Source organism: Rhinoderma darwinii, chromosome 1, assembly GCF_050947455.1.
Source record: "Rhinoderma darwinii isolate aRhiDar2 chromosome 1, aRhiDar2.hap1, whole genome shotgun sequence".
NCBI lineage: Eukaryota > Metazoa > Chordata > Amphibia > Anura > Rhinodermatidae > Rhinoderma > Rhinoderma darwinii.
This window is the reverse complement of record NC_134687.1, coordinates 201,323,985-201,347,358: the sequence shown is the minus strand read 5'-3', so window position 1 is coordinate 201,347,358 and position 23,374 is coordinate 201,323,985. Positions and strand designations below refer to the sequence as shown.

The window sequence follows — 23,374 nt, the reverse complement described above, 5'->3', positions numbered from 1 at the left end:
CATATTTTTGTGTTTTATAGAGCCTGGATAGTTTAGTTGGTAGAGCATCACACTTTTAATCTGAGGGTGCCTGTCCAGGCATGAGTCTTTTGAAAAAACAATCTATCACTTATCTATGACTGAAACCCTCTTTGAAACTAAGACAAGTTCCATGCTCTCAAAATTTCTTGGATATCAACTTAAAAAGTTAGCTTTATGTTTTAACAAAATTAATCTGTATAATCTAACAAATAATTTAACACCTTTAACTTTAGCAGCCTAGATGACTTTGTCCAGACAATAAGAAATCATAGTTTCCCCTTCTCTAGGTAAAATTTTAAACTATACATAACAGATCTGTAGCTCAAAATATAAATTATAAGGAGAAAATCATCAATTATCCTGCACATTATTTGTTTTATAGGGCCTGGATAGTTTAGTTGATAGAGCATCACACTTTCAATCTGAGGGTACCTGTGCAAGTGTAAGTTTTTTGAAAAACAACCTATCACTTATCCATGACTAAAACTCTCTTTGAAACTAAGAACTAGTCCATTCTTTTAAGATTTCTTGGATGTCAGAACAAAATTGTAACTTTATGCCCTAAAAAAAGAAAACTGTATAATCTAACAATGTCTTGACTGCTTAAACTTTAGCCCCGTAGATGATTTTATCAAGTCAAAATAAGTTTATACTTTTCTTTTTCTAAGTGACCTCTGAAAACACGTAAAAAAGCGTTGAAGTCCAGAATATATTTGAGAAGGAGAGAAACGCCAACTTTCCCGCACATGTCTTAGTTTTGCAGAGCCTGGATAGCTCAGTCGGTAGAGCATCAGACTTTTAATCTGAGGGTCCAGGGTTCAAGTCCCTGTTCAGGCGTGTCTCTTGTGGAAAACCAGACTTTTCACTTATTGGTGATTGCAATATTATATACATTTCACGCTGTCAAAATTTCATGGATATCAGATTAAAGTTGTAACTTTGTGTCTTAAGGAAAGAATTCTGTATGATCTAATGAGGTCTTGAATCCTCAAACTTTAGCAGCCTAGAGGATTTCATTAAGACAAGATGAAATTATACTTTTCCCTTCTGAAAAGTAGAATTTGAAAGCGTATACAGTATAACAGCGCTATAGCTCAAAATATAAGTGAGGACAATTTCATCGATTTTCTTGCATATTTTTGTGTTTTATAGAGCCTGGATAGTTTAGTTGGTAGAGCATCACACTTTTAATCTGAGGGTGCCTGTCCAGGCATGAGTCTTTTGAAAAAACAATCTATCACTTATCTATGACTGAAACCCTCTTTGAAACTAAGACAAGTTCCATGCTCTCAAAATTTCTTGGATATCAACTTAAAAAGTTAGCTTTATGTTTTAACAAAATTAATCTGTATAATCTAACAAATAATTTAACACCTTTAACTTTAGCAGCCTAGATGACTTTGTCCAGACAATAAGAAATCATAGTTTCCCCTTCTCTAGGTAAAATTTGAAACTATACATAACAGATCTGTAGCTCAAAATATAAATTATAAGGAGAAAATCATCAATTATCCTGCACATTATTTGTTTTATAGGGCCTGGATAGTTTAGTTGATAGAGCATCACACTTTCAATCTGAGGGTACCTGTGCAAGTGTAAGTTTTTTTGAAAAACAACCTATCACTTATCCATGACTAAAACTCTCTTTGAAACTAAGAACTAGTCCATTCTTTTAAGATTTCTTGGATGTCAGAACAAAATTGTAACTTTATGCCCTAAAAAAAGAAAACTGTATAATCTAACAATGTCTTGACTGTTTAAACTTTAGCCCCGTAGATGATTTTATCAAGTCAAAATAAGTTTATACTTTTCTTTTTCTAAGTGACCTCTGAAAACACGTAAAAAAGCGTTGTAGTCCAGAATATATTTGAGAAGGAGAGAAACGCCAACTATCCCGCACATGTCTTAGTTTTGCAGAGCCTGGATAGCTCAGTCGGTAGAGCATCAGACTTTTAATCTGAGGGTCCAGGGTTCAAGTCCCTGTTCAGGCGTGTCTCTTGTGGAAAACCAGACTTTTCACTTATTGGTGATTGCAATATTATATACATTTCACGCTGTCAAAATTTCTTGGATATCAGATTAAAGTTGTAACTTTGTGTCTTAAGGAAAGAATTCAGTATGATCTAATGAGGTCTTGAATCCTCAAACTTTAGCAGCCTAGAGGATTTCATTAAGACAAGATGAAATTATACGTTTCCCTTCTGAAAAGTAGAATTTGAAAGCGTATACAGTATAACAGCGCTATAGCTCAAAATATAAGTGAGGACAATTTCATCGATTTTCTTGCATATTTTTGTGTTTTATAGAGCCTGGATAGTTTAGTTGGTAGAGCATCACACTTTTAATCTGAGGGTGCCTGTCCAGGCATGAGTCTTTTGAAAAAACAATCTATCACTTATCTATGACTGAAACCCTCTTTGAAACTAAGACAAGTTCCATGCTCTCAAAATTTCTTGGATATCAACTTAAAAAGTTAGCTTTATGTTTTAACAAAATTAATCTGTATAATCTAACAAATAATTTAACACCTTTAACTTTAGCAGCCTAGATGACTTTGTCCAGACAATAAGAAATCATAGTTTCCCCTTCTCTAGGTAAAATTTTAAACTATACATAACAGATCTGTAGCTCAAAATATAAATTATAAGGAGAAAATCATCAATTATCCTGCACATTATTTGTTTTATAGGGCCTGGATAGTTTAGTTGATAGAGCATCACACTTTCAATCTGAGGGTACCTGTGCAAGTGTAAGTTTTTTGAAAAACAACCTATCACTTATCCATGACTAAAACTCTCTTTGAAACTAAGAACTAGTCCATTCTTTTAAGATTTCTTGGATGTCAGAACAAAATTGTAACTTTATGCCCTAAAAAAAGAAAACTGTATAATCTAACAATGTCTTGACTGCTTAAACTTTAGCCCCGTAGATGATTTTATCAAGTCAAAATAAGTTTATACTTTTCTTTTTCTAAGTGACCTCTGAAAACACGTAAAAAAGCGTTGAAGTCCAGAATATATTTGAGAAGGAGAGAAACGCCAACTTTCCCGCACATGTCTTAATTTTTCAGAGCCTGGATAGCTCAGTCGGTAGAGCATCAGACTTTTAATCTGAGGGTCCAGGGTTCAAGTCCCTGTTCAGGCGTGTCTCTTGTAGAAAACCAGACTTTTCACTTATTGGTGATTGCAATATTATATACATTTCACACTGTCAAAATTTCATGGATATCAGATTAAAGTTGTAACTTTGTGTCTTAAGGAAAGAATTCTGTATGATCTAATGAGGTCTTGAATCCTCAAACTTTAGCAGCCTAGAGGATTTCATTAAGACAAGATGAAATTATACTTTTCCCTTCTGAAAAGTAGAATTTGAAAGCGTATACAGTATAACAGCGCTATAGCTCAAAATATAAGTGAGGACAATTTCATCGATTTTCTTGCATATTTTTGTGTTTTATAGAGCCTGGATAGTTTAGTTGGTAGAGCATCACACTTTTAATCTGAGGGTGCCTGTCCAGGCATGAGTCTTTTGAAAAAACAATCTATCACTTATCTATGACTGAAACCCTCTTTGAAACTAAGACAAGTTCCATGCTCTCAAAATTTCTTGGATATCAACTTAAAAAGTTAGCTTTATGTTTTAACAAAATTAATCTGTATAATCTAACAAATAATTTAACACCTTTAACTTTAGCAGCCTAGATGACTTTGTCCAGACAATAAGAAATCATAGTTTCCCCTTCTCTAGGTAAAATTTGAAACTATACATAACAGATCTGTAGCTCAAAATATAAATTATAAGGAGAAAATCATCAATTATCCTGCACATTATTTGTTTTATAGGGCCTGGATAGTTTAGTTGATAGAGCATCACACTTTCAATCTGAGGGTACCTGTGCAAGTGTAAGTTTTTTTGAAAAACAACCTATCACTTATCCATGACTAAAACTCTCTTTGAAACTAAGAACTAGTCCATTCTTTTAAGATTTCTTGGATGTCAGAACAAAATTGTAACTTTATGCCCTAAAAAAAGAAAACTGTATAATCTAACAATGTCTTGACTGTTTAAACTTTAGCCCCGTAGATGATTTTATCAAGTCAAAATAAGTTTATACTTTTCTTTTTCTAAGTGACCTCTGAAAACACGTAAAAAAGCGTTGTAGTCCAGAATATATTTGAGAAGGAGAGAAACGCCAACTATCCCGCACATGTCTTAGTTTTGCAGAGCCTGGATAGCTCAGTCGGTAGAGCATCAGACTTTTAATCTGAGGGTCCAGGGTTCAAGTCCCTGTTCAGGCGTGTCTCTTGTGGAAAACCAGACTTTTCACTTATTGGTGATTGCAATATTATATACATTTCACGCTGTCAAAATTTCTTGGATATCAGATTAAAGTTGTAACTTTGTGTCTTAAAGGCATGGTGTCGCCCCAAAAACATGTTTTTTTTTTAAAATTTAAACATTTAGTGTGTGGGTGATAAAACATTGTTCAAATTTTTTTTATTTTTTTCGCGAGTCAGGAAATATTATAAATTTTTTCAAATTTATAATACTACCCATTTTTGGTCACTAGATGGAGCTGTTTGGAGCTAGTTCCCAAAATTGCAGCATTGCAACATTGGGTTAAAAGCTATCGCTCTAGTGAGCGCTCAGCATCCCCCCCTCCTTTATCCTGGCTAGTGCCGGGATAAACGAGGGGTTTGAAAGGTTTAACCTGCTACACTGTGCGTCGCCATTTTTTGAGGTAACCCACAGTGTAGTAGGTTTACATGCAGTAGTAAACACACACAAACACTAACATACATTGAAATCGCTTACCTGCTCCTGCCGCCGCGGCCCGTCCGCTCCCTTTGCTGCCGCTGTTCCATGTGCACTTGTCCGGAAGCCGCGACCGGAAGTAGTAATATTACTGTCCGGCCGCGACTTCCGGTCCACAGGAAAATGGCGCCGGACGGCGCCAATTTCGAATAGGACTGTGTGGGAGCGGCGCATGCGCAGTTCCCACACAGACGCCGTACACGGCAGTCAATGGGACGGGAGCCGTTCGCAGTCCCTATGGGACTGTGGCTGCCGTATTCCATGTCTGTGTGTGTCGTTAATCGACACACACAGAAATGGAACAAAAAATGGCAGCCCCCATAGGGAAAAAAAAGTGTGAAAAAAAGAAACAGTAAAACACAAACACACAAATGAAAATAAACGTTTATATTAAGGCACTAACATCTTTAACATATTAATAAAATATTTGTGATGACACTGTTCCTTTAAGGAAAGAATTCAGTATGATCTAATGAGGTCTTGAATCCTCAAACTTTAGCAGCCTAGAGGATTTCATTAAGACAAGATGAAATTATACGTTTCCCTTCTGAAAAGTAGAATTTGAAAGCGTATACAGTATAACAGCGCTATAGCTCAAAATATAAGTGAGGACAATTTCATCGATTTTCTTGCATATTTTTGTGTTTTATAGAGCCTGGATAGTTTAGTTGGTAGAGCATCACACTTTTAATCTGAGGGTGCCTGTCCAGGCATGAGTCTTTTGAAAAAACAATCTATCACTTATCTATGACTGAAACCCTCTTTGAAACTAAGACAAGTTCCATGCTCTCAAAATTTCTTGGATATCAACTTAAAAAGTTAGCTTTATGTTTTAACAAAATTAATCTGTATAATCTAACAAATAATTTAACACCTTTAACTTTAGCAGCCTAGATGACTTTGTCCAGACAATAAGAAATCATAGTTTCCCCTTCTCTAGGTAAAATTTTAAACTATACATAACAGATCTGTAGCTCAAAATATAAATTATAAGGAGAAAATCATCAATTATCCTGCACATTATTTGTTTTATAGGGCCTGGATAGTTTAGTTGATAGAGCATCACACTTTCAATCTGAGGGTACCTGTGCAAGTGTAAGTTTTTTGAAAAACAACCTATCACTTATCCATGACTAAAACTCTCTTTGAAATTAAGAACTAGTCCATTCTTTTAAGATTTCTTGGATGTCAGAACAAAATTGTAACTTTATGCCCTAAAAAAAGAAAACTGTATAATCTAACAATGTCTTGACTGTTTAAACTTTAGCCCCGTAGATGATTTTATCAAGTCAAAATAAGTTTATACTTTTCTTTTTCTAAGTGACCTCTGAAAACACGTAAAAAAGCGTTGTAGTCCAGAATATATTTGAGAAGGAGAGAAACGCCAACTATCCCGCACATGTCTTAGTTTTGCAGAGCCTGGATAGCTCAGTCGGTAGAGCATCAGACTTTTAATCTGAGGGTCCAGGGTTCAAGTCCCTGTTCAGGCGTGTCTCTTGTGGAAAACCAGACTTTTCACTTATTGGTGATTGCAATATTATATACATTTCACGCTGTCAAAATTTCATGGATATCAGATTAAAGTTGTAACTTTGTGTCTTAAGGAAAGAATTCTGTATGATCTAATGAGGTCTTGAATCCTCAAACTTTAGCAGCCTAGAGGATTTCATTAAGACAAGATGAAATTATACTTTTCCCTTCTGAAAAGTAGAATTTGAAAGCGTATACAGTATAACAGCGCTATAGCTCAAAATATAAGTGAGGACAATTTCATCGATTTTCTTGCATATTTTTGTGTTTTATAGAGCCTGGATAGTTTAATTGGTAGAGCATCACACTTTTAATCTGAGGGTGCCTGTCCAGGCATGAGTCTTTTGAAAAAACAATCTATCACTTATCTATGACTGAAACCCTCTTTGAAACTAAGACAAGTTCCATGCTCTCAAAATTTCTTGGATATCAACTTAAAAAGTTAGCTTTATGTTTTAACAAAATTAATCTGTATAATCTAACAAATAATTTAACACCTTTAACTTTAGCAGCCTAGATGACTTTGTCCAGACAATAAGAAATCATAGTTTCCCCTTCTCTAGGTAAAATTTGAAACTATACATAACAGATCTGTAGCTCAAAATATAAATTATAAGGAGAAAATCATCAATTATCCTGCACATTATTTGTTTTATAGGGCCTGGATAGTTTAGTTGATAGAGCATCACACTTTCAATCTGAGGGTACCTGTGCAAGTGTAAGTTTTTTGAAAAACAACCTATCACTTATCCATGACTAAAACTCTCTTTGAAACTAAGAACTAGTCCATTCTTTTAAGATTTCTTGGATGTCAGAACAAAATTGTAACTTTATGCCCTAAAAAAAGAAAACTGTATAATCTAACAATGTCTTGACTGCTTAAACTTTAGCCCCGTAGATGATTTTATCAAGTCAAAATAAGTTTATACTTTTCTTTTTCTAAGTGACCTCTGAAAACACGTAAAAAAGCGTTGAAGTCCAGAATATATTTGAGAAGGAGAGAAACGCCAACTTTCCCGCACATGTCTTAGTTTTGCAGAGCCTGGATAGCTCAGTCGGTAGAGCATCAGACTTTTAATCTGAGGGTCCAGGGTTAACACCTTTAACTTTAGCAGCCTAGATGACTTTGTCCAGACAATAAGAAATCATAGTTTCCCCTTCTCTAGGTAAAATTTTAAACTATACATAACAGATCTGTAGCTCAAAATATAAATTATAAGGAGAAAATCATCAATTATCCTGCACATTATTTGTTTTATAGGGCCTGGATAGTTTAGTTGATAGAGCATCACACTTTCAATCTGAGGGTACCTGTGCAAGTGTAAGTTTTTTGAAAAACAACCTATCACTTATCCATGACTAAAACTCTCTTTGAAACTAAGAACTAGTCCATTCTTTTAAGATTTCTTGGATGTCAGAACAAAATTGTAACTTTATGCCCTAAAAAAAGAAAACTGTATAATCTAACAATGTCTTGACTGTTTAAACTTTAGCCCCGTAGATGATTTTATCAAGTCAAAATAAGTTTATACTTTTCTTTTTCTAAGTGACCTCTGAAAACACGTAAAAAAGCGTTGTAGTCCAGAATATATTTGAGAAGGAGAGAAACGCCAACTATCCCGCACATGTCTTAGTTTTGCAGAGCCTGGATAGCTCAGTCGGTAGAGCATCAGACTTTTAATCTGAGGGTCCAGGGTTCAAGTCCCTGTTCAGGCGTGTCTCTTGTGGAAAACCAGACTTTTCACTTATTGGTGATTGCAATATTATATACATTTCACGCTGTCAAAATTTCATGGATATCAGATTAAAGTTGTAACTTTGTGTCTTAAGGAAAGAATTCTGTATGATCTAATGAGGTCTTGAATCCTCAAACTTTAGCAGCCTAGAGGATTTCATTAAGACAAGATGAAATTATACTTTTCCCTTCTGAAAAGTAGAATTTGAAAGCGTATACAGTATAACAGCGCTATAGCTCAAAATATAAGTGAGGACAATTTCATCGATTTTCTTGCATATTTTTGTGTTTTATAGAGCCTGGATAGTTTAGTTGGTAGAGCATCACACTTTTAATCTGAGGGTGCCTGTCCAGGCATGAGTCTTTTGAAAAAACAATCTATCACTTATCTATGACTGAAACCCTCTTTGAAACTAAGACAAGTTCCATGCTCTCAAAATTTCTTGGATATCAACTTAAAAAGTTAGCTTTATGTTTTAACAAAATTAATCTGTATAATCTAACAAATAATTTAACACCTTTAACTTTAGCAGCCTAGATGACTTTGTCCAGACAATAAGAAATCATAGTTTCCCCTTCTCTAGGTAAAATTTTAAACTATACATAACAGATCTGTAGCTCAAAATATAAATTATAAGGAGAAAATCATCAATTATCCTGCACATTATTTGTTTTATAGGGCCTGGATAGTTTAGTTGATAGAGCATCACACTTTCAATCTGAGGGTACCTGTGCAAGTGTAAGTTTTTTGAAAAACAACCTATCACTTATCCATGACTAAAACTCTCTTTGAAATTAAGAACTAGTCCATTCTTTTAAGATTTCTTGGATGTCAGAACAAAATTGTAACTTTATGCCCTAAAAAAAGAAAACTGTATAATCTAACAATGTCTTGACTGTTTAAACTTTAGCCCCGTAGATGATTTTATCAAGTCAAAATAAGTTTATACTTTTCTTTTTCTAAGTGACCTCTGAAAACACGTAAAAAAGCGTTGTAGTCCAGAATATATTTGAGAAGGAGAGAAACGCCAACTATCCCGCACATGTCTTAGTTTTGCAGAGCCTGGATAGCTCAGTCGGTAGAGCATCAGACTTTTAATCTGAGGGTCCAGGGTTCAAGTCCCTGTTCAGGCGTGTCTCTTGTGGAAAACCAGACTTTTCACTTATTGGTGATTGCAATATTATATACATTTCACGCTGTCAAAATTTCATGGATATCAGATTAAAGTTGTAACTTTGTGTCTTAAGGAAAGAATTCTGTATGATCTAATGAGGTCTTGAATCCTCAAACTTTAGCAGCCTAGAGGATTTCATTAAGACAAGATGAAATTATACTTTTCCCTTCTGAAAAGTAGAATTTGAAAGCGTATACAGTATAACAGCGCTATAGCTCAAAATATAAGTGAGGACAATTTCATCGATTTTCTTGCATATTTTTGTGTTTTATAGAGCCTGGATAGTTTAATTGGTAGAGCATCACACTTTTAATCTGAGGGTGCCTGTCCAGGCATGAGTCTTTTGAAAAAACAATCTATCACTTATCTATGACTGAAACCCTCTTTGAAACTAAGACAAGTTCCATGCTCTCAAAATTTCTTGGATATCAACTTAAAAAGTTAGCTTTATGTTTTAACAAAATTAATCTGTATAATCTAACAAATAATTTAACACCTTTAACTTTAGCAGCCTAGATGACTTTGTCCAGACAATAAGAAATCATAGTTTCCCCTTCTCTAGGTAAAATTTGAAACTATACATAACAGATCTGTAGCTCAAAATATAAATTATAAGGAGAAAATCATCAATTATCCTGCACATTATTTGTTTTATAGGGCCTGGATAGTTTAGTTGATAGAGCATCACACTTTCAATCTGAGGGTACCTGTGCAAGTGTAAGTTTTTTGAAAAACAACCTATCACTTATCCATGACTAAAACTCTCTTTGAAACTAAGAACTAGTCCATTCTTTTAAGATTTCTTGGATGTCAGAACAAAATTGTAACTTTATGCCCTAAAAAAAGAAAACTGTATAATCTAACAATGTCTTGACTGCTTAAACTTTAGCCCCGTAGATGATTTTATCAAGTCAAAATAAGTTTATACTTTTCTTTTTCTAAGTGACCTCTGAAAACACGTAAAAAAGCGTTGAAGTCCAGAATATATTTGAGAAGGAGAGAAACGCCAACTTTCCCGCACATGTCTTAGTTTTGCAGAGCCTGGATAGCTCAGTCGGTAGAGCATCAGACTTTTAATCTGAGGGTCCAGGGTTCAAGTCCCTGTTCAGGCGTGTCTCTTGTAGAAAACCAGACTTTTCACTTATTGGTGATTGCAATATTATATACATTTCACGCTGTCAAAATTTCATGGATATCAGATTAAAGTTGTAACTTTGTGTCTTAAGGAAAGAATTCTGTATGATCTAATGAGGTCTTGAATCCTCAAACTTTAGCAGCCTAGAGGATTTCATTAAGACAAGATGAAATTATACTTTTCCCTTCTGAAAAGTAGAATTTGAAAGCGTATACAGTATAACAGCGCTATAGCTCAAAATATAAGTGAGGACAATTTCATCGATTTTCTTGCATATTTTTGTGTTTTATAGAGCCTGGATAGTTTAGTTGGTAGAGCATCACACTTTTAATCTGAGGGTGCCTGTCCAGGCATGAGTCTTTTGAAAAAACAATCTATCACTTATCTATGACTGAAACCCTCTTTGAAACTAAGACAAGTTCCATGCTCTCAAAATTTCTTGGATATCAACTTAAAAAGTTAGCTTTATGTTTTAACAAAATTAATCTGTATAATCTAACAAATAATTTAACACCTTTAACTTTAGCAGCCTAGATGACTTTGTCCAGACAATAAGAAATCATAGTTTCCCCTTCTCTAGGTAAAATTTTAAACTATACATAACAGATCTGTAGCTCAAAATATAAATTATAAGGAGAAAATCATCAATTATCCTGCACATTATTTGTTTTATAGGGCCTGGATAGTTTAGTTGATAGAGCATCACACTTTCAATCTGAGGGTACCTGTGCAAGTGTAAGTTTTTTGAAAAACAACCTATCACTTATCCATGACTAAAACTCTCTTTGAAACTAAGAACTAGTCCATTCTTTTAAGATTTCTTGGATGTCAGAACAAAATTGTAACTTTATGCCCTAAAAAAAGAAAACTGTATAATCTAACAATGTCTTGACTGCTTAAACTTTAGCCCCGTAGATGATTTTATCAAGTCAAAATAAGTTTATACTTTTCTTTTTCTAAGTGACCTCTGAAAACACGTAAAAAAGCGTTGAAGTCCAGAATATATTTGAGAAGGAGAGAAACGCCAACTTTCCCGCACATGTCTTAGTTTTGCAGAGCCTGGATAGCTCAGTCGGTAGAGCATCAGACTTTTAATCTGAGGGTCCAGGGTTCAAGTCCCTGTTCAGGCGTGTCTCTTGTAGAAAACCAGACTTTTCACTTATTGGTGATTGCAATATTATATACATTTCACGCTGTCAAAATTTCATGGATATCAGATTAAAGTTGTAACTTTGTGTCTTAAGGAAAGAATTCTGTATGATCTAATGAGGTCTTGAATCCTCAAACTTTAGCAGCCTAGAGGATTTCATTAAGACAAGATGAAATTATACTTTTCCCTTCTGAAAAGTAGAATTTGAAAGCGTATACAGTATAACAGCGCTATAGCTCAAAATATAAGTGAGGACAATTTCATCGATTTTCTTGCATATTTTTGTGTTTTATAGAGCCTGGATAGTTTAGTTGGTAGAGCATCACACTTTTAATCTGAGGGTGCCTGTCCAGGCATGAGTCTTTTGAAAAAACAATCTATCACTTATCTATGACTGAAACCCTCTTTGAAACTAAGACAAGTTCCATGCTCTCAAAATTTCTTGGATATCAACTTAAAAAGTTAGCTTTATGTTTTAACAAAATTAATCTGTATAATCTAACAAATAATTTAACACCTTTAACTTTAGCAGCCTAGATGACTTTGTCCAGACAATAAGAAATCATAGTTTCCCCTTCTCTAGGTAAAATTTTAAACTATACATAACAGATCTGTAGCTCAAAATATAAATTATAAGGAGAAAATCATCAATTATCCTGCACATTATTTGTTTTATAGGGCCTGGATAGTTTAGTTGATAGAGCATCACACTTTCAATCTGAGGGTACCTGTGCAAGTGTAAGTTTTTTGAAAAACAACCTATCACTTATCCATGACTAAAACTCTCTTTGAAACTAAGAACTAGTCCATTCTTTTAAGATTTCTTGGATGTCAGAACAAAATTGTAACTTTATGCCCTAAAAAAAGAAAACTGTATAATCTAACAATGTCTTGACTGTTTAAACTTTAGCCCCGTAGATGATTTTATCAAGTCAAAATAAGTTTATACTTTTCTTTTTCTAAGTGACCTCTGAAAACACGTAAAAAAGCGTTGTAGTCCAGAATATATTTGAGAAGGAGAGAAACGCCAACTATCCCGCACATGTCTTAGTTTTGCAGAGCCTGGATAGCTCAGTCGGTAGAGCATCAGACTTTTAATCTGAGGGTCCAGGGTTCAAGTCCCTGTTCAGGCGTGTCTCTTGTGGAAAACCAGACTTTTCACTTATTGGTGATTGCAATATTATATACATTTCACGCTGTCAAAATTTCATGGATATCAGATTAAAGTTGTAACTTTGTGTCTTAAGGAAAGAATTCTGTATGATCTAATGAGGTCTTGAATCCTCAAACTTTAGCAGCCTAGAGGATTTCATTAAGAGAAAATGAAATTATACTTTTCCCTTCTGAAAAGTAGAATTTGAAAGCGTATACAGTATAACAGCGCTATAGCTCAAAATATAAGTGAGGACAATTTCATCGATTTTCTTGCATATTTTTGTGCTTTATAGAGCCTGGATAGTTTAGTTGGTAGAGCATCACACTTTTAATCTGAGGGTGCCTGTCCAGGCATGAGTCTTTTGAAAAAACAATCTATCACTTATCTATGACTGAAACCCTCTTTGAAACTAAGACAAGTTCCATGCTCTCAAAATTTCTTGGATATCAACTTAAAAAGTTAGCTTTATGTTTTAACAAAATTAATCTGTATAATCTAACAAATAATTTAATACCTTTAACTTTAGCAGCCTAGATGACTTTGTCCAGACAATAAGAAATCATAGTTTCCCCTTCTCTAGGTAAAATTTGAAACTATACATAACAGATCTGTAGCTCAAAATATAAATTATAAGGAGAAAATCATCAATTATCCTGCACATTATTTGTTTTATAGGGCCTGGATAGTTTAGTTGATAGAGCATCACACTTTCAATCTGAGGGTACCTGTGCAAGTGTAAGTTTTTTTGAAAAACAACCTATCACTTATCCATGACTAAAACTCTCTTTGAAACTAAGAACTAGTCCATTCTTTTAAGATTTCTTGGATGTCAGAACAAAATTGTAACTTTATGCCCTAAAAAAAGAAAACTGTATAATCTAACAATGTCTTGACTGTTTAAACTTTAGCCCCGTAGATGATTTTATCAAGTCAAAATAAGTTTATACTTTTCTTTTTCTAAGTGACCTCTGAAAACACGTAAAAAAGCGTTGTAGTCCAGAATATATTTGAGAAGGAGAGAAACGCCAACTATCCCGCACATGTCTTAGTTTTGCAGAGCCTGGATAGCTCAGTCGGTAGAGCATCAGACTTTTAATCTGAGGGTCCAGGGTTCAAGTCCCTGTTCAGGCGTGTCTCTTGTAGAAAACCAGACTTTTCACTTATTGGTGATTGCAATATTATATACATTTCACGCTGTCAAAATTTCTTGGATATCAGATTAAAGTTGTAACTTTGTGTTTTAAGGAAAGAATTCTGTATGATCTAATGAGGTCTTGAATCCTCAAACTTTAGCAGCCTAGAGGATTTCATTAAGACAAGATGAAATTATACTTTTCCCTTCTGAAAAGTATAATTTGAAAGCGTATACAGTATAACAGCGCTATAGCTCAAAATATAAGTGAGGACAATTTCATCGATTTTCTTGCATATTTTTGTGTTTTATAGAGCCTGGATAGTTTAGTTGGTAGAGCATCACACTTTTAATCTGAGGGTGCCTGTCCAGGCATGAGTCTTTTGAAAAAACAATCTATCACTTATCTATGACTGAAACCCTCTTTGAAACTAAGACAAGTTCCATGCTCTAAAAATTTCTTGGATATCAACTTAAAAAGTTAGCTTTATGTTTTAACAAAATTAATCTGTATAATCTAACAAATAACTTAACACCTTTAACTTTAGCAGCCTAGATGACTTTGTCCAGACAATAAGAAATCATAGTTTCCCCTTCTCTAGGTAAAATTTGAAACTATACATAACAGATCTGTAGCTCAAAATATAAATTATAAGGAGAAAATCATCAATTATCCTGCACATTATTTGTTTTATAGGGCCTGGATAGTTTAGTTGATAGAGCATCACACTTTCAATCTGAGGGTACCTGTGCAAGTGTAAGTTTTTTGAAAAACAACCTATCACTTATCCATGACTAAAACTCTCTTTGAAACTAAGAACTAGTCCATTCTTTTAAGATTTCTTGGATGTCAGAACAAAATTGTAACTTTATGCCCTAAAAAAAGAAAACTGTATAATCTAATAATGTCTTGACTGCTTAAACTTTAGCCCCGTAGATGATTTTATCAAGTCAAAATAAGTTTATACTTTTCTTTTTCTAAGTGACCTCTGAAAACACGTAAAAAAGCGTTGTAGTCCAGAATATATTTGAGAAGGAGAGAAACGCCAACTATCCCGCACATGTCTTAGTTTTGCAGAGCCTGGATAGCTCAGTCGGTAGAGCATCAGACTTTTAATCTGAGGGTCCAGGGTTCAAGTCCCTGTTCAGGTGTGTCTCTTGTAGAAAACCAGACTTTTCACTTATTGGTGATTGCAATATTATATACATCAGATTAAAGTTGTAACTTTGTGTCTTAAGGAAAGAATTCTGTATCATCTAATGAGGTCTTGAATCCTCAAACTTTAGCAGCCTAGAGGATTTCATTAAGACAAGATGAAATTATACTTTTCCCTTCTGAAAAGTAGAATTTGAAAGCGTATACAGTATAACAGCGCTATAGCTCAAAATATAAGTGAGGACAATTTCATCGATTTTCTTGCATATTTTTGTGTTTTATAGAGCCTGGATAGTTTAGTTGGTAGCGCATCACACTTTTAATCTGAGGGTGCCTGTCCAGGCATGAGTCTTTTGAAAAAACAATCTATCACTTATCTATGACTGAAACCCTCTTTGAAACTAAGACAAGTTCCATGCTCTCAAAATTTCTTGGATATCAACTTAAAAAGTTAGCTTTATGTTTTAACAAAATTAATCTGTATAATCTAACAAATAACTTAACACCTTTAACTTTAGCAGCCTAGATGACTTTGTCCAGACAATAAGAAATCATAGTTTCCCCTTCTCTAGGTAAAATTTGAAACTATACATAACAGATCTGTAGCTCAAAATATAAATTATAAGGAGAAAATCATCAATTATCCTGCACATTATTTGTTTTATAGGGCCTGGATAGTTTAGTTGATAGAGCATCACACTTTCAATCTGAGGGTACCTGTGCAAGTGTAAGTTTTTTGAAAAACAACCTATCACTTATCCATGACTAAAACTCTCTTTGAAACTAAGAACTAGTCCATTCTTTTAAGATTTCTTGGATGTCAGAACAAAATTGTAACTTTATGCCCTAAAAAAAGAAAACTGTATAATCTAACAATGTCTTGACTGCTTAAACTTTAGCCCCGTAGATGATTTTATCAAGTCAAAATAAGTTTATACTTTTCTTTTTCTAAGTGACCTCTGAAAACACGTAAAAAAGCGTTGAAGTCCAGAATATATTTGAGAAGGAGAGAAACGCCAACTTTCCCGCACATGTCTTAGTTTTGCAGAGCCTGGATAGCTCAGTCGGTAGAGCATCAGACTTTTAATCTGAGGGTCCAGGGTTCAAGTCCCTGTTCAGGCGTGTCTCTTGTAGAAAACCAGACTTTTCACTTATTGGTGATTGCAATATTATATACATTTCACGCTGTCAAAATTTCATGGATATCAGATTAAAGTTGTAACTTTGTGTCTTAAGGAAAGAATTCTGTATGATCTAATGAGGTCTTGAATCCTCAAACTTTAGCAGCCTAGAGGATTTCATTAAGACAAGATGAAATTATACTTTTCCCTTCTGAAAAGTAGAATTTGAAAGCGTATACAGTATAACAGCGCTATAGCTCAAAATATAAGTGAGGACAATTTCATCGATTTTCTTGCATATTTTTGTGTTTTATAGAGCCTGGATAGTTTAGTTGGTAGAGCATCACACTTTTAATCTGAGGGTGCCTGTCCAGGCATGAGTCTTTTGAAAAAACAATCTATCACTTATCTATGACTGAAACCCTCTTTGAAACTAAGACAAGTTCCATGCTCTCAAAATTTCTTGGATATCAACTTAAAAAGTTAGCTTTATGTTTTAAGAAAATTAATCTGTATGATCTAACAAATAACTTAACACCTTTAACTTTAGCAGCCTAGATGACTTTGTCCAGACAATAAGAAATCATAGTTTCCCCTTCTCTAGTTAAAATTTGAAACTATACATAACAGATCTGTAGCTCAAAATATAAATTATAAGGAGAAAATCATCAATTATCCTGCACATTATTTGTTTTATAGGGCCTGGATAGTTTAGTTGATAGAGCATCACACTTTCAATCTGAGGGTACCTGTGCAAGTGTAAGTTTTTTGAAAAACAACCTATCACTTATCCATGACTAAAACTCTCTTTGAAACTAAGAACTAGTCCATTCTTTTAAGATTTCTTGGATGTCAGAACAAAATTGTAACTTTATGCCCTAAAAAAAGAAAACTGTATAATCTAACAATGTCTTGACTGTTTAAACTTTAGCCCCGTAGATGATTTTATCAAGTCAAAATAAGTTTATACTTTTCTTTTTCTAAGTGACCTCTGAAAACACGTAAAAAAGCGTTGTAGTCCAGAATATATTTGAGAAGGAGAGAAACGCCAACTTTCCCGCACATGTCTTAGTTTTGCAGAGCCTGGATAGCTCAGTCGGTAGAGCATCAGACTTTTAATCTGAGGGTCCAGGGTTCAAGTCCCTGTTCAGGCATGTCTCTTGTAGAAAACCAGACTTTTCACTTATTGGTGATTGCAATATTATATACATTTCACGCTGTCAAAATTTCATGGATATCAGATTAAAGTTGTAACTTTGTGTCTTAAGGAAAGAATTCTGTATGATCTAATGAGGTCTTGAATCCTCAAACTTTAGCAGCCTAGAGGATTTCATTAAGACAAGATGAAATTATACTTTTCCCTTCTGAAAAGTAGAATTTGAAAGCGTATACAGTATAACAGCGCTATAGCTCAAAATATAAGTGAGGACAATTTCATCGATTTTCTTGCATATTTTTGTGTTTTATAGAGCCTGGATAGTTTAGTTGGTAGAGCATCACACTTTTAATCTGAGGGTGCCTGTCCAGGCATGAGTCTTTTGAAAAAACAATCTATCACTTATCTATGACTGAAACCCTCTTTGAAACTAAGACAAGTTCCATGCTCTCAAAATTTCTTGGATATCAACTTAAAAAGTTAGTTTTATGTTTTAAGAAAATGAATCTGTATAATCTAACAAATAACTTAACACCTTTAACTTTAGCAGCCTAGATGACTTTGTCCAGACAATAAGAAATCATAGTTTCCCCTTCTCTAGGTAAAATTTGAAACTATACATAACAGATCTGTAGCTCAAAATATAAATTATAAGGAGAAAATCATCAATTATCCTGCACATTATTTGTTTTATAGGGCCTGGATAGTTTAGTTGATAGAGCATCACACTTTCAATCTGAGGGTACCTGTGCAAGTGTAAGTTTTTTGAAAAACAACCTATCACTTATCCATGACTAAAACTCTCTTTGAAACTAAGAACTAGTCCATTCTTTTAAGATTTCTTGGATGTCAGAACAAAATTGTAACTTTATGCCCTAAAAAAAGAAAACTGTATAATCTAACAATGTCTTGACTGTTTAAACTTTAGCCCCGTAGATGATTTTATCAAGTCAAAATAAGTTTATACTTTTCTTTTTCTAAGTGACCTCTGAAAACAAGTAAAAAAGCGTTGTAGTCCAGAATATATTTGAGAAGGAGAGAAACACCAACTTTCCCGCACATGTCTTAGTTTTGCAGAGCCTGGATAGCTCAGTCGGTAGAGCATCAGACTTTTAATCTGAGGGTCCAGGGTTCAAGTTCAGGCGTGTCTCTTGTAGAAAACCAGACTTTTCACTTATTGGTGATTGCAATATTATATACATTTCACGCTGTCAAAATTTCATGGATATCAGATTAAAGTTGTAACTTTGTGTCTTAAGGAAAGAATTCTGTATGATCTAATGAGGTCTTGAATCCTCAAACTTTAGCAGCCTAGAGGATTTCATTAAGACAAGATGAAATTATACTTTTCCCTTCTGAAAAGTAGAATTTGAAAGCGTATACAGTATAACAGCGCTATAGCTCAAAATATAAGTGAGGACAATTTCATCGATTTTCTTGCATATTTTTGTGTTTTATAGAGCCTGGATAGTTTAGTTGGTAGAGCATCACACTTTTAATCTGAGGGTGCCTGTCCAGGCATGAGTCTTTTGAAAAAACAATCTATCACTTATCTATGACTGAAACCCTCTTTGAAACTAAGACAAGTTCCATGCTCTCAAAATTTCTTGGATATCAACTTAAAAAGTTAGTTTTATGTTTTAAGAAAATGAATCTGTATAATCTAACAAATAACTTAACACCTTTAACTTTAGCAGCCTAGATGACTTTGTCCAGACAATAAGAAATCATAGTTTCCCCTTCTCTAGGTAAAATTTGAAACTATACATAACAGATCTGTAGCTCAAAATATAAATTATAAGGAGAAAATCATCAATTATCCTGCACATTATTTGTTTTATAGGGCCTGGATAGTTTAGTTGATAGAGCATCACACTTTCAATCTGAGGGTACCTGTGCAAGTGTAAGTTTTTTGAAAAACAACCTATCACTTATCCATGACTAAAACTCTCTTTGAAACTAAGAACTAGTCCATTCTTTTAAGATTTCTTGGATGTCAGAACAAAATTGTAACTTTATGCCCTAAAAAAAGAAAACTGTATAATCTAACAATGTCTTGACTGTTTAAACTTTAGCCCCGTAGATGATTTTATCAAGTCAAAATAAGTTTATACTTTTCTTTTTCTAAGTGACCTCTGAAAACAAGTAAAAAAGCGTTGTAGTCCAGAATATATTTGAGAAGGAGAGAAACACCAACTTTCCCGCACATGTCTTAGTTTTGCAGAGCCTGGATAGCTCAGTCGGTAGAGCATCAGACTTTTAATCTGAGGGTCCAGGGTTCAAGTTCAGGCGTGTCTCTTGTAGAAAACCAGACTTTTCACTTATTGGTGATTGCAATATTATATACATTTCACGCTGTCAAAATTTCATGGATATCAGATTAAAGTTGTAACTTTGTGTCTTAAGGAAAGAATTCTGTATGATCTAATGAGGTCTTGAATCCTCAAACTTTAGCAGCCTAGAGGATTTCATTAAGACAAGATGAAATTATACTTTTCCCTTCTGAAAAGTAGAATTTGAAAGCGTATACAGTATAACAGCGCTATAGCTCAAAATATAAGTGAGGACAATTTCATCGATTTTCTTGCATATTTTTGTGTTTTATAGAGCCTGGATAGTTTAGTTGGTAGAGCATCACACTTTTAATCTGAGGGTGCCTGTCCAGGCATGAGTCTTTTGAAAAAACAATCTATCACTTATCTATGACTGAAACCCTCTTTGAAACTAAGACAAGTTCCATGCTCTCAAAATTTCTTGGATATCAACTTAAAAAGTTAGTTTTATGTTTTAAGAAAATGAATCTGTATAATCTAACAAATAACTTAACACCTTTAACTTTAGCAGCCTAGATGACTTTGTCCAGACAATAAGAAATCATAGTTTCCCCTTCTCTAGGTAAAATTTGAAACTATACATAACAGATCTGTAGCTCAAAATATAAATTATAAGGAGAAAATCATCAATTATCCTGCACATTATTTGTTTTATAGGGCCTGGATAGTTTAGTTGATAGAGCATCACACTTTCAATCTGAGGGTACCTGTGCAAGTGTAAGATTTTTGAAAAACAACCTATCACTTATCCATGACTAAAACTCTCTTTGAAACTAAGAACTAGTCCATTCTTTTAAGATTTCTTGGATGTCAGAACAAAATTGTAACTTTATGCCCTAAAAAAAGAAAACTGTATAATCTAACAATGTCTTGACTGCTTAAACTTTAGCCCCGTAGATGATTTTATCAAGTTAAAATAAGTTTATACTTTTCTTTTTCTAAGTGACCTCTGAAAACAAGTAAAAAAGCGTTGTAGTCCAGAATATATTTGAGAAGGAGAGAAACGCCAACTTTCCCGCACATGTCTTAGTTTTGCAGAGCCTGGATAGCTCAGTCGGTAGAGCATCAGACTTTTAATCTGAGGGTCCAGGGTTCAAGTTCAGGTGTGTCTCTTGTAGAAAACCAGACTTTTCACTTATTGGTGATTGCAATATTATATACATTTCACGCTGTCAAAATTTCATGGATATCAGATTAAAGTTGTAACTTTGTGTCTTAAGGAAAGAATTCTGTATGATCTAATGAGGTCTTGAATCCTCAAACTTTAGCAGCCTAGAGGATTTCATTAAGACAAGATGAAATTATACTTTTCCCTTCTGAAAAGTAGAATTTGAAAGCGTATACAGTATAACAGCGCTATAGCTCAAAATATAAGTGAGGACAATTTCATCGATTTTCTTGCATATTTTTGTGTTTTATAGAGCCTGGATAGTTTAGTTGGTAGAGCATCACACTTTTAATCTGAGGGTGCCTGTCCAGGCATGAGTCTTTTGAAAAAACAATCTATCACTTATCTATGACTGAAACCCTCTTTGAAACTAAGACAAGTTCCATGCTCTCAAAATTTCTTGGATATCAACTTAAAAAGTTAGTTTTATGTTTTAAGAAAATGAATCTGTATAATCTAACAAATAACTTAACACCTTTAACTTTAGCAGCCTAGATGACTTTGTCCAGACAATAAGAAATCATAGTTTCCCCTTCTCTAGGTAAAATTTGAAACTATACATAACAGATCTGTAGCTCAAAATATAAATTATAAGGAGAAAATCATCAATTATCCTGCACATTATTTGTTTTATAGGGCCTGGATAGTTTAGTTGATAGAGCATCACACTTTCAATCTGAGGGTACCTGTGCAAGTGTAAGTTTTTTGAAAAACAACCTATCACTTATCCATGACTAAAACTCTCTTTGAAACTAAGAACTAGTCCATTCTTTTAAGATTTCTTGGATGTCAGAACAAAATTGTAACTTTATGCCCTAAAAAAAGAAAACTGTATAATCTAACAATGTCTTGACTGTTTAAACTTTAGCCCCGTAGATGATTTTATCAAGTCAAAATAAGTTTATACTTTTCTTTTTCTAAGTGACCTCTGAAAACAAGTAAAAAAGCGTTGTAGTCCAGAATATATTTGAGAAGGAGAGAAACGCCAACTTTCCCGCACATGTCTTAGTTTTGCAGAGCCTGGATAGCTCAGTCGGTAGAGCATCAGACTTTTAATCTGAGGGTCCAGGGTTCAAGTCCCTGTTCAGGCGTGTCTCTTGTAGAAAACCAGACTTTTCACTTATTGGTGATTGCAATATTATATACATTTCATGCTCTCAAAATTTCTTGGATATCAGATTAAAGTTGTAACTTTGTGTCTTAAGGATAGAATTCTGTATGATCTAATGAGGTCTTGAATCCTCAAACTTTAGTAGCCTAGAGGATTTCATTAAGACAAGATGAAATTATACTTTTCCCTTCTGAAAAGTAGAATTTGAAAGCGTATACAGTATAACAGCGCTATAGCTCAAAATATAAGTGAGGACAATTTCATTGATTTTCTTGCATATTTTTGTGTTTTATAGAGCCTGGATAGTTTAGTTGGTAGAGCATCACACTTTTAATCTGAGGGTGCCTGTCCAGGCATGAGTCATTTGAAAAAACAATCTATCACTTATCTATGACTGAAACCCTCTTTGAAACTAAGACAAGTTCCATGCTCTCAAAATTTCTTGGATATCAACTTAAAAAGTTAGCTTTATGTTTTAAGAAAATTAATCTGTATGATCTAACAAATAACTTAACACCTTTAACTTTAGCAGCCTAGATGACTTTGTCCAGACAATAAGAAATCATAGTTTCCCCTTCTCTAGGTAAAATTTTAAACTATACATAACAGATCTGTAGCTCAAAATATAAATTATAAGGAGAAAATCATCAATTATCCTGCACATTATTTGTTTTATAGGGCCTGGATAGTTTAGTTGATAGAGCATCACACTTTCAATCTGAGGGTACCTGTGCAAGTGTAAGTTTTTTGAAAAACAACCTATCACTTATCCATGACTAAAACTCTCTTTGAAACTAAGAACTAGTCCATTCTTTTAAGATTTCTTGGATGTCAGAACAAAATTGTAACTTTATGCCCTAAAAAAAGAAAACTGTATAATCTAACAATGTCTTGACTGTTTAAACTTTAGCCCCGTAGATGATTTTATCAAGTCAAAATAAGTTTATACTTTTCTTTTTCTAAGTGACCTCTGAAAACACGTAAAAAAGCGTTGTAGTCCAGAATATATTTGAGAAGGAGAGAAACGCCAACTTTCCCGCACCTGTCTTGGTTTTGCAGAGCCTGGATAGCTCAGTCGGTAGAGCATCAGACTTTTAATCTGAGGGTCCAGGGTTCAAGTCCCTGTTCAGGCGTGTCTCTTGTAGAAAACCAGACTTTTCACTTATTGGTGATTGCAATATTATATACATTTCATGCTCTCAAAATTTCTTGGATATCAGATTAAAGTTGTAACTTTGTGTCTTAAGGATAGAATTCTGTATGATCTAATGAGGTCTTGAATCCTCAAACTTTAGTAGCCTAGAGGATTTCATTAAGACAAGATGAAATTATACTTTTCCCTTCTGAAAAGTAGAATTTGAAAGCGTATACAGTATAACAGCGCTATAGCTCAAAATATAAGTGAGGATAATTTCATCGATTTTCTTGCATATTTTTGTGTTTTATAGAGCCTGGATAGTTTAGTTGGTAGAGCATCACA

The 23,374-nt window shown here is 34.0% G+C and overlaps 16 non-coding genes across 16 annotated transcripts; all 16 read left to right on the top strand.

Annotated features, from left to right (window-relative positions):
- The first annotated feature begins 785 nt into the window (after nt 1–785).
- Nucleotides 786–858, top strand: TRNAK-UUU (transfer RNA lysine (anticodon UUU)). The gene has a single exon. It is a non-coding gene; the product is annotated as a tRNA-Lys (tRNA).
- Nucleotides 859–1,939: 1,081 nt separating this feature from the next.
- On the top strand, nt 1,940–2,012 carry TRNAK-UUU (transfer RNA lysine (anticodon UUU)). The gene has a single exon. It is a non-coding gene; the product is annotated as a tRNA-Lys (tRNA).
- A 1,080-nt stretch (nt 2,013–3,092) lies between these two features.
- Nucleotides 3,093–3,165, top strand: TRNAK-UUU (transfer RNA lysine (anticodon UUU)). Its single transcript has one exon. It is a non-coding gene; the product is annotated as a tRNA-Lys (tRNA).
- Nucleotides 3,166–4,246: 1,081 nt separating this feature from the next.
- On the top strand, nt 4,247–4,319 carry TRNAK-UUU (transfer RNA lysine (anticodon UUU)). Its single transcript has one exon. It is a non-coding gene; the product is annotated as a tRNA-Lys (tRNA).
- A 1,934-nt stretch (nt 4,320–6,253) lies between these two features.
- Nucleotides 6,254–6,326, top strand: TRNAK-UUU (transfer RNA lysine (anticodon UUU)). The gene has a single exon. It is a non-coding gene; the product is annotated as a tRNA-Lys (tRNA).
- A 1,683-nt stretch (nt 6,327–8,009) lies between these two features.
- Nucleotides 8,010–8,082, top strand: TRNAK-UUU (transfer RNA lysine (anticodon UUU)). Its single transcript has one exon. It is a non-coding gene; the product is annotated as a tRNA-Lys (tRNA).
- A 1,080-nt stretch (nt 8,083–9,162) lies between these two features.
- On the top strand, nt 9,163–9,235 carry TRNAK-UUU (transfer RNA lysine (anticodon UUU)). Its single transcript has one exon. It is a non-coding gene; the product is annotated as a tRNA-Lys (tRNA).
- Nucleotides 9,236–10,315: 1,080 nt separating this feature from the next.
- TRNAK-UUU (transfer RNA lysine (anticodon UUU)) lies at nt 10,316–10,388 on the top strand. The gene has a single exon. It is a non-coding gene; the product is annotated as a tRNA-Lys (tRNA).
- A 1,080-nt stretch (nt 10,389–11,468) lies between these two features.
- On the top strand, nt 11,469–11,541 carry TRNAK-UUU (transfer RNA lysine (anticodon UUU)). Its single transcript has one exon. It is a non-coding gene; the product is annotated as a tRNA-Lys (tRNA).
- Nucleotides 11,542–12,621: 1,080 nt separating this feature from the next.
- Nucleotides 12,622–12,694, top strand: TRNAK-UUU (transfer RNA lysine (anticodon UUU)). Its single transcript has one exon. It is a non-coding gene; the product is annotated as a tRNA-Lys (tRNA).
- Nucleotides 12,695–13,775: 1,081 nt separating this feature from the next.
- TRNAK-UUU (transfer RNA lysine (anticodon UUU)) lies at nt 13,776–13,848 on the top strand. Its single transcript has one exon. It is a non-coding gene; the product is annotated as a tRNA-Lys (tRNA).
- A 1,080-nt stretch (nt 13,849–14,928) lies between these two features.
- Nucleotides 14,929–15,001, top strand: TRNAK-UUU (transfer RNA lysine (anticodon UUU)). The gene has a single exon. It is a non-coding gene; the product is annotated as a tRNA-Lys (tRNA).
- A 1,053-nt stretch (nt 15,002–16,054) lies between these two features.
- On the top strand, nt 16,055–16,127 carry TRNAK-UUU (transfer RNA lysine (anticodon UUU)). Its single transcript has one exon. It is a non-coding gene; the product is annotated as a tRNA-Lys (tRNA).
- A 1,080-nt stretch (nt 16,128–17,207) lies between these two features.
- On the top strand, nt 17,208–17,280 carry TRNAK-UUU (transfer RNA lysine (anticodon UUU)). Its single transcript has one exon. It is a non-coding gene; the product is annotated as a tRNA-Lys (tRNA).
- A 4,521-nt stretch (nt 17,281–21,801) lies between these two features.
- On the top strand, nt 21,802–21,874 carry TRNAK-UUU (transfer RNA lysine (anticodon UUU)). The gene has a single exon. It is a non-coding gene; the product is annotated as a tRNA-Lys (tRNA).
- A 1,080-nt stretch (nt 21,875–22,954) lies between these two features.
- Nucleotides 22,955–23,027, top strand: TRNAK-UUU (transfer RNA lysine (anticodon UUU)). The gene has a single exon. It is a non-coding gene; the product is annotated as a tRNA-Lys (tRNA).
- Nucleotides 23,028–23,374: the final 347 nt, after the last annotated feature.